Source organism: Canis lupus, chromosome 28 (genome assembly GCF_011100685.1).
Source record: "Canis lupus familiaris isolate Mischka breed German Shepherd chromosome 28, alternate assembly UU_Cfam_GSD_1.0, whole genome shotgun sequence".
In the NCBI taxonomy this organism is placed as follows: domain Eukaryota; kingdom Metazoa; phylum Chordata; class Mammalia; order Carnivora; family Canidae; genus Canis; species Canis lupus.
The window spans coordinates 22,951,364-22,960,212 of record NC_049249.1 but is presented as its reverse complement, the minus strand read 5'-3'; positions in this window follow the sequence as shown (position 1 = coordinate 22,960,212).

The following is an 8,849-nucleotide window of genomic DNA, read 5'->3' as shown; positions in this document are numbered from 1 at the left end:
CAGGAAGGAGTTGGGAAAAAAAAAAAAAAAAAAAAAAAAAGGAAAGAGTTGGCTAGAGACATTGCCCAAAATTGCAGAGCATGTCCCATGCTCCCCTGAATGCCAAATGGAGCCCCCAAGTTGGAGTCAGGACTCCAGATTCCCTGTGAAGCCCAAGAGCCCTCATCCTACTTGGCTTACAATAAGGCACATGACCCTGGCAGACTGGAGGGCGAGCCACAACCTCTCTTGCCACCTACCAATTACTCAGCAGATGATATAGGGCTAGGTCCTTCCCCTAGAGTTAATAATGTATATTGTTTTAGATATGGATCTAATTTTCTTTCTTTTCAGATAGCTAGACAATTGTCTCAAGTTCTTTCCTTGATTATATGAAATGCTAGCTCTAGAATACATTTATCTCTGGATTCTTTTTTTTTTTAAGATTTTATTTATTTATTCATGAGAGACACAAAGAGAGAGGCAGAGACATAGGCAGAAGGAGAAGCAGTCTCCTCGCAGGGAGCCCAATTTGGGACTTGATCCCAGGACCGCGGGATCACACCCTGAGCCGAAGGCAGACACCCAGTCACTGAGCCACCCACATACCGCTTATCTCTTGATTCTATTGAGTTCTACTGATCTCTTTTTATCTACTTCCATTCCAGTGCTGTATCCTGTCCGTTACTACAGCTTTATATTATATTTTGATGTCTAACAAACCATATCTCCATCGCTATTTTCTTTTTTCTTAAAAAAAATATTTTCTCTTGTACATTTTCTATTCCATAAGGATTTTAGGATTAAATTGTCAAATTTCATAGAAATTTTACTGGGAATGCAACTAAATTTTTAGATTAATTTTTGAAGAATTTATTGAGTCTTTCTAAACACAAATATGGCATACTTCTATTTTATTAAGTCTTCATTTCTGTGTCTCAGTAAGCTTTATACTTCTCTTTATGTTCATATTAGAAAATTGTACTTTATAACTAGCATTGGTGTACACAGATGATAAGAGAGAGAGAGAATCCATCAAACTTGCTGAATTTTCTTGAGTTCTAATAGAAAATTCAAAGGTTACCTGACAAACTACTTAGATTTTTGGATAAATCCCAAGTACTATCAGCAGTAGCTCTTTCTGTCTAGTGGCTATTACTTATTATCCATGTCTTATTGCATTGTCTAATATCTTCATTAAAATGTTGAATAGTAGTGATCATAGTAGCCATACTTTTCTAATTCCCAATTTTAGTATGAATGGTTCTAATATTTCAACATTAAGTGATATGTACGTTTGAGGTACATAAGATTTCATATAGTTTGTATCCCACAAGTAAAGGCAAACGTGTGTGTGTGTGTGTGTGTGTGTGTGTGTGTGTCTATGCAGGCTGTAGTCTCACAGAAAATACTGGGAAATAATTAATTTTACAATTTCCTAACCTTTAGTCACCTCCTTTTAAGGAGCCTCCAAAAGCATTTTGTGAAGAGAGCTCTAGTTAACATATCTTACCACCCCCTAATATCTCAAATTGTTTTCTCATTAACCCACAGGTAAATAAAAATTTTTCCCTTTTGATTAAAATCACTGGAATGGACTTCATTTGTTTCATTTCTTTCTATGTTTCAATTCTGTAACCACTTCAGCTCTATGCATGAGCCCCTCCAAGCACCATTCCCAAGCCCTTAAGAATCCCTTTACCCTGTAATGGGTAATGACTTAAATTTTTCAAGAACTCTCCTGTGCTCTATCCACATGGTCCTGATGGTTATCTCCTTGACCCTGGAGAACTTCTCCTTTTCACATCTCCCCATTCTAAGCAGCTACTTTGATGTGTATGTGACCTGTATTTGCAGGAGTTGTCTATCAGGGTGATTCATTCTGCACCGGTTTAGTATCACTTACTGTATGCCTGGCACTATACTAGAATATTTAGTGGGTAACAAAGGTATAAAAGACACTGCCTTTTTCCTATGATTTTCCCCACAATTGCTTGTATTCTGATTGCATAAGAACTGTAAGCAAGGGGCACCTGCAAGGCTCAGTCGTTTGAGGGTCCAACTCTTGGTTTTGGCTCAGGTCGGGATCTCATGGGTTGTGGGATCAAGCCCTACATCTGGTTCCTTGCTCAGCAGGGAGTCCCTCTGTCCTTCCCTCTGTTTGCTCTCTCTGTATCTCTCTCTCTCTCTAAAAATAAATAAATAAATCTTAAAGAAAAAAAAAAGAACTATAAGCAAGATCTATTTCTGTAGCTAGGAAATTCTTGGAGGAGGAGCATTCTTGAATTAGGTCCTAAAAGGCCTAATAGACATAGGTCAGTATAGCAGGTTTTAAATGTGTTTATTTTTTAACTAATTTATCTTCATTAGCTGCAATCTGGATTGGGACACACACTGCCACATGTCTCCCCATATTGAAGCCCTTGCTGTAAATCACTTTCACATAATCAGACACGTATCCATATCTCCTTCTCATTCATATTCTGAATGGTTCCAAGTCTGCCTAGGGCCTGTCCATAGACTGTTCATTACTATAATCACATTTGCCCTCACCTGGAGTACCTCAATCCTCATCTAAGTGGCCTCCCTATCTTAAATTTCTCATCTCCCCAATCTTTCATATACATAGGTACCATCTCAAGCTTAGAGAGAAACTTCAAGGGTGCCAATCCACTTCTCAGGATTAGTAATTTCCATTTTCACACTGCATTTAAAATCCTGGGTGACCTTTTCTACCTCTTACCAAGAGCTGGTTTTCTATAATGCAAGTACATGTCAGTGTTCAATGAAATCTTTACTTCTACTCATACTGTTATATCTGCTGGAATATCCTCCTCTCTTTTTATTATCCCAGGGCCTAACTCCAATATCAAAAACAATTCTGCATTATTTCATTCTCATTAACTCTGCCTCTCACTAGGTTTTATACCTGGTTAAGCTATGTGTGGCATTTAAATTATAGTGCTGTGTTTTATTTGTGTGTAGCCATATTTCTTATCCTTCTTACCTAGATTGTAAACTCTGAGGAAGGCATTGTTACCTGCATCACTGCTATATTTTCTTAGGGTGCTCACAATGCCTATAACACAGGAAGACCTTTGTAAATTCCTTTTGGATTGAATTGATCATGCTAGATAATAAACTGAGATGATCAGAGGTCATACCTTGGATTGGGGTAATTTTCATTTATAATATTTTGAATTCATGGTCCAGAAGACTACATATCAGCCAGTTTTAGGCACTGAGTAAATCACAGTAGGAATTCTAACAGGTGTGCCTAGACCTATCCTCCCTTTTTTTTTTTCCTTCTCTTTCCTAGAATAAACTACAACATTATCCTTTCTTTCCTTATCTTTAGAGAGTGTCCCAGCTTCTTTTATTAGCATTCTAATTTTAATTAAAACAAAACCAACCTATTCATTTAGAGAATCAGTTACATTTCTTTTCTCTTTTTTTAAAGATTTTTTATTTACTTATTCATGAGAGACATGGAGAGAGAGAGACAGAGACAGAGTCATAGGTAGAGGGAGAAGAAGGCTCCATGCAGTGAGCCCGACGTGGGACTCGATCCTGGGTCTCCAGGATCATGCCCTGGGCTGAAGGTAGCTGAGCCACCTGGGCTGCCCATTTCTTTTCTTTTCAAATTTCAATAATACTCCATATAAATTCCCAGAACAAAATAAACATCTTAAACTTACAAGGACTCAGAGAAAGCAGTTTGTACCTATTTAAATGTTATTCTGAGTGTTATTCAGATGTTTCACAGAGGATGGACACTCCCAGACCATTACATGGCTCTTACTCTCTTCATCCCAACTGTTCTTCAATCCCAGAGAATCCCACAGCTACAAATTTGTGCTGTGAAATACCAGTGAAAGGGAAATGGTTAAAAGGAATTTCTGAGTTCATTTCTTTTCTTCAAGTATTTATGAACAAAAAGTTGGAAAGAAATTCACAGCATAAGTACATTTAGAAGAAGGCTAAGAGCAGCAGAAAACCAGATGACACATTCTGGAATGGGAGCAATCAAGGTTCTATTCAATCCATTCCCCCTACCCCTGTGCATCAGAATAGTTTCTCCTTTGAAACTTCTTGCACAGTTGCACAGGTGTATTGAATTCACACTGATCCACAAAAAAAAAAGCAAAAAAATGTTCATATGTTAACATTTCTAGAAATTTCAGCAAATTCTTAAAGATGCAAAGATTAAAAATAATCCGCTAAGGATTATTTCCTACTATCAAGACAATGGCAATGCTTTCAGCTCTGAAGAGTCTCTTGATCTAACCACAAAGTATTTGTTGAGAAAAAATAATTGTGTCTACATCTGTGGAACGTACTAGGAAGGTATATGGCTAGGCCAGGAATCAGAGAACTCTTTGAAAAAAGGCTAGGCAGTAATAGAGCAGTAATTGGTAAGGTATACAATCTGTGTTGCAACTACTCAACTTTGCCTTATAGCTGGAAAGCAGTAGACACTACATAAATAAATCAGCATATCTGTGTTCCAGTAAAACTTTATTAACACAACAGACAGCTTGCAGCCATAGTTTGCCCTGGGTTAGACTATATGTTCTTTGACTACAGTGATCATATCTTTCTTAGCAACCATTGTATCTCCAGGGTCCAGACTGTGTCTGACACATAGTAGGTACCAAATAAACATTTGTAAATACAAAAAAATCATTACTTAATATTTTAAAAACATATTTCTTGGCCTCAGCTCACCACCTAGATTTTATGGAAGACCAAATCAGGAAATGTAGAGTAAGAACAAAAAGATCATGAATTGTGTATTCTGGGTTAGTTTCTTGACTCAACATCAAGTTTTTCTACCAACTTTAATGGGAGTCTATATCTCCATATCTCAAAGACTCAGTTTTCCTAATTATTGAGATAGAGTTTAAGCTTAGGGTATAGTTATAAAGCCACTGTATTTAATGGCTTTCCAGGTTGTTTTTGTGAATCTGAGCTTGTGTCAGAAAACCAAAAGAAGCTCCATGAAATTCATAAGATAAAAGAGACTGTGGTTGGCTGGATGACCAAGTTTTCCCCTCTATTCACCTTTACCTGTCACTTCCGACACCTTCCTGTGCACATCTCCTATGACATGGAAAATGAATCAGACCCCATTGTTATAATCGCAAAATTCTAGCTGGGCTCCTTAAAAGAGGCTACATTAGAGGGATATAGCAAGAATGGAGGCATATTCTGAAGGTTAAGTGTTATTTGAAATGGAATTTTCTCCCTAGCCAACACTAGGAGGAACTGTAGCTAGATTTTGACTTGGGACAATGTGAGACTACTATATCAGTTAGAGTCCCAAAATAAAGTAGATGGTGCACTCAAGATAATTCAAGGATAGTTCATTTACAAAGAGATTTTTAAAGATTGTATTTATTTGTTCATGAGAGACACAGAGAGAGGCAGAGACATAGGCAGAGGGAGAAGCAGGCTCCCAGAAGGGAGCCTGATGCGGGACTCAATCCCAGGACCCCAGGATCACGATCTGAGCCAAAGGCAGATGCTCAACCACTGAGCCACCAAGGTGCCCCTACAAAGAGATTATTTACAAAGATGTGGACAGGGCATAGGAAAACCACAAAGGATGGTACAATTCCCTAAGGTTAATAAGGAAGAGAGTTACCACCCCTAAGCCCAATGAGACAAGGGGAGGAAGAGTTATATGAATCCTGAAGGAAATTAGTGAACTGGTGACCAGTTCTAGATGAACTGGTGTTCCTCACAGTGACCTGTTGAATGACATAGCTGGATGGAGATGACCCAACAGAAAGATAAGAAGGGAAGTAATTCACTATCTTCATTTCCTTTCCTCCCTGATTTACTACTGAAGCTCCTGATTGGCTGCACTGAGCCATAAGCCAAAGAGCAAGGGTGCCTGTTGATGTGGTCCATGCTGGGCCTCCAGAGGCACTGAATAAGGTGAAGACAGTAGAGAGCAAATCTGGAGGGGCAAACAGATGTCCAGCACAGATGGATCCCAAAGGTACTGAAAGCTTATTACACTTAGGCTGTCCTCTGTGAGGGTTGTTAGGTACAACAGGGTGGCATCAGATTGATTATCCACACACTCTCATTTTTCTCCTGAATGAGATTTTCACCTACTACAAGGAAATGAATTGAGTAATTTTCTGTTCCCTGCAGTGTAAGGAGAATCTCTTGCCAACCTCTGTCATTTAGCAGATGGTAGGTGATACTGTGAGGCCTGTTTGGCTCTTTCTAAGGCAAATGTCCAGGGGAAGAGCACTGGAGTCAGAGTCCCAGTTCCCAGATCTGGCTTTGCTCCTAAGTAACTAAGTACCTGCAGGAAAGTCATTTCTCTTAGGGCTTACCACCATTTCCTAATAAATTTTTTTTTAAAAAGCCATTGGATCTGATAATCTATGATCAGGATTCTCAATCTAGAGTTCTCCTGAATTTATTTAAAACCTTTGAAAATTTTGCTTGTGTGCATATGAGCATTTTCTATCAGAATAATAATGGTTCCCTCTTATTAAACCCTACCAACTAGGCACTTAGGTATTGTGCTTAGCTTGTTCTCTGGCTCTTCTCTCTCTTCCCTTCTTTCTAGAAAATCTCAGTGAATCTTTATAACAATCTTGGAGTTTATGAGTCTTTTTCATAAGACTCATAAAGCAGCAGAACCAGAATTCTCACCACTCTCTAACCCCCCAAATTATGGTCCACCTACCCCCATATTCCCTTGACCCCAGAGTTGAACGTAGACGGCTAAGGATACCAAATGTGCATTAACTGCTCCTATAGAACAGGCCTCAGGGCAACATGGTGGGGGGGGGGGCATTTCCTGGAGGGACAAGACCTGAGAGTTTGAGTGTTGAGGTCCTTTCTGATGGCCATAGTGTGAGAGAGGTTAAGGAAGGTTGATTCTGGACTGAAGGAATCAAATCCTGCTGAGCCGAGACCTGGAAGTAAAGGAGAGACCTCCTAGAGCAAACCCAAAAGCCAGGGAGGTCTTAAAGCTGAACAGGAGCACTTCCTCTTTCATTGAAGATGGTTTTTCCTGTTAACCTTCTATAAATGTTGTTGGCCCATCTGCTGAAGGAAGTATTGCCCCATTCTATAGTAGCCTTAGAAGGCTCTGGAAAAGAAGCTCCTTCATCCTAAAGGGAGAACCCATCTATACTTTCCAGAGAACAGAGGCAACAGAAGGTTGGGGTTCTTGGGGCTCTGTGATCTGGCACATTCAAGCTGCTTAAGCCACCAGAGTTCCCTGCTGGGATTGCTGTTGGCTGCCCTGCCACCATCTGGAGAGTCTCTCCACCAGGCCTTGGCTGCCCTTTGAAAGCCAACCTGTTCTGTTGCTTATTCCAAACATGACAAAGGCCTTAAGAGCATCTGTGAAGCCAAGATATTCCATCTGTGAAGCTCCTAAGATACTCAGAGTCCAAGAAGGACTTTTCTGACCCATCATCTGAGCTCCAAAGTGAGAGAAGTCCCTTTGAGCCAACCTGCAGGTTTTTTACAGCATGAGATACCAGGGACACAATTCCCCTGAGGAAAGCCTATTTCAGGGAGGAAATTATTTGCTGGCCTCTCTGCAAGGGCAACAGGAACTTCAGAGTTCATCAACCCTGTACCTCAAGATGGGAGACCCTAGTGGGTGCAGGCAGCCAGCCAGCCAGCCAGGTTTATTTCCTTTGTGCTGGCACAGCCATAGCAACAGCAAATCTTGGCAGCCCTGCTGTTTGACCTGGATCACGAATGTGAAATGCTCTGCATGGCCTGGCGAGTCCTCTAGATTCCACTTTGTTCTGCCAGAGGCCTTCTCTGCACACTCCATCAATCCCTGTAATCCCCTCCTTATTGCCTGGCTGCACGGATGGCTTAACTTGCCTCTGAGCTGCCTGAAGCTGCAGTCTGCTACCACTGCTGGTGCCAGAAACCCCAGTTTGGTACCGAGGGCATGAGGGACTCTGAAGCTCTCCATCTGGGCACCAGGATGGAAAGGGATACTTGGCCTTGCTGTTCTTGACCAGAGAAATATGAAGAACTTTTTGAATAGCCCAACAGTAAGGAAGCAGTTGATGCAGTAGGTAAACCTGCTCCTGATTTGGTCTGAGCCTATACTGACATGTCAGCAAGAAATACATGTTTTCCTTTTGTTGGTTTGCTGAATCGTACAACTTCCTACCAATGATAGTGACTTTGAGATACTTGGGAACTTCATTTCCTCTTTAAACTTTGGCACCTGGCTACTTGAATTGCTTTCGTGGGTGGGATTTCACAAATAAACTGAGATCCAGGGAGAAGTAATCCATTCAAGGTCATAGAGCAACTCAGTGGCAGACCTGGAAAGCCAAGGATGAAACAAGATGGCCCGGCACATACTATATGATGGGTGACATGGGACTAGGCACGCTATGCATATTCCCTTCAATTCCCAACTCACACTTAAGATGAACATCATCTTCCCTCATTATTGCTGTCACTTATGAGAACATATGGTTCTGGCCTTTAAGAAGTTTGCAATCTGAAGTTCTTTCATAATACCACACTGACTCATGTTTCTTCCACCTATTTTGAAGACCTGCCTCTTTAAATCCCCTTCTTTGAAAGCTTCCTTCTTATTCAGGAAATAAAATCTATGGATGATTTATCTTGTGTTTTACTTCTTCCTATAAAGAAAGGACAAATTCAACCAGAAACTCATCAAATTCAACATTAACCAGTTTCTTTCCAATTTGTCCCTTAAACCAGTTTTGATCAACTACTCTGTGAGAGGCAACAATAAGCACCCAAGAGAAGAGGCCCAATCCTCTAGAAATTTATTAATTTATCAAATGATCAAGAAATTTACCTTTTACAGGAACTCTTGCAATGGGAGCCAG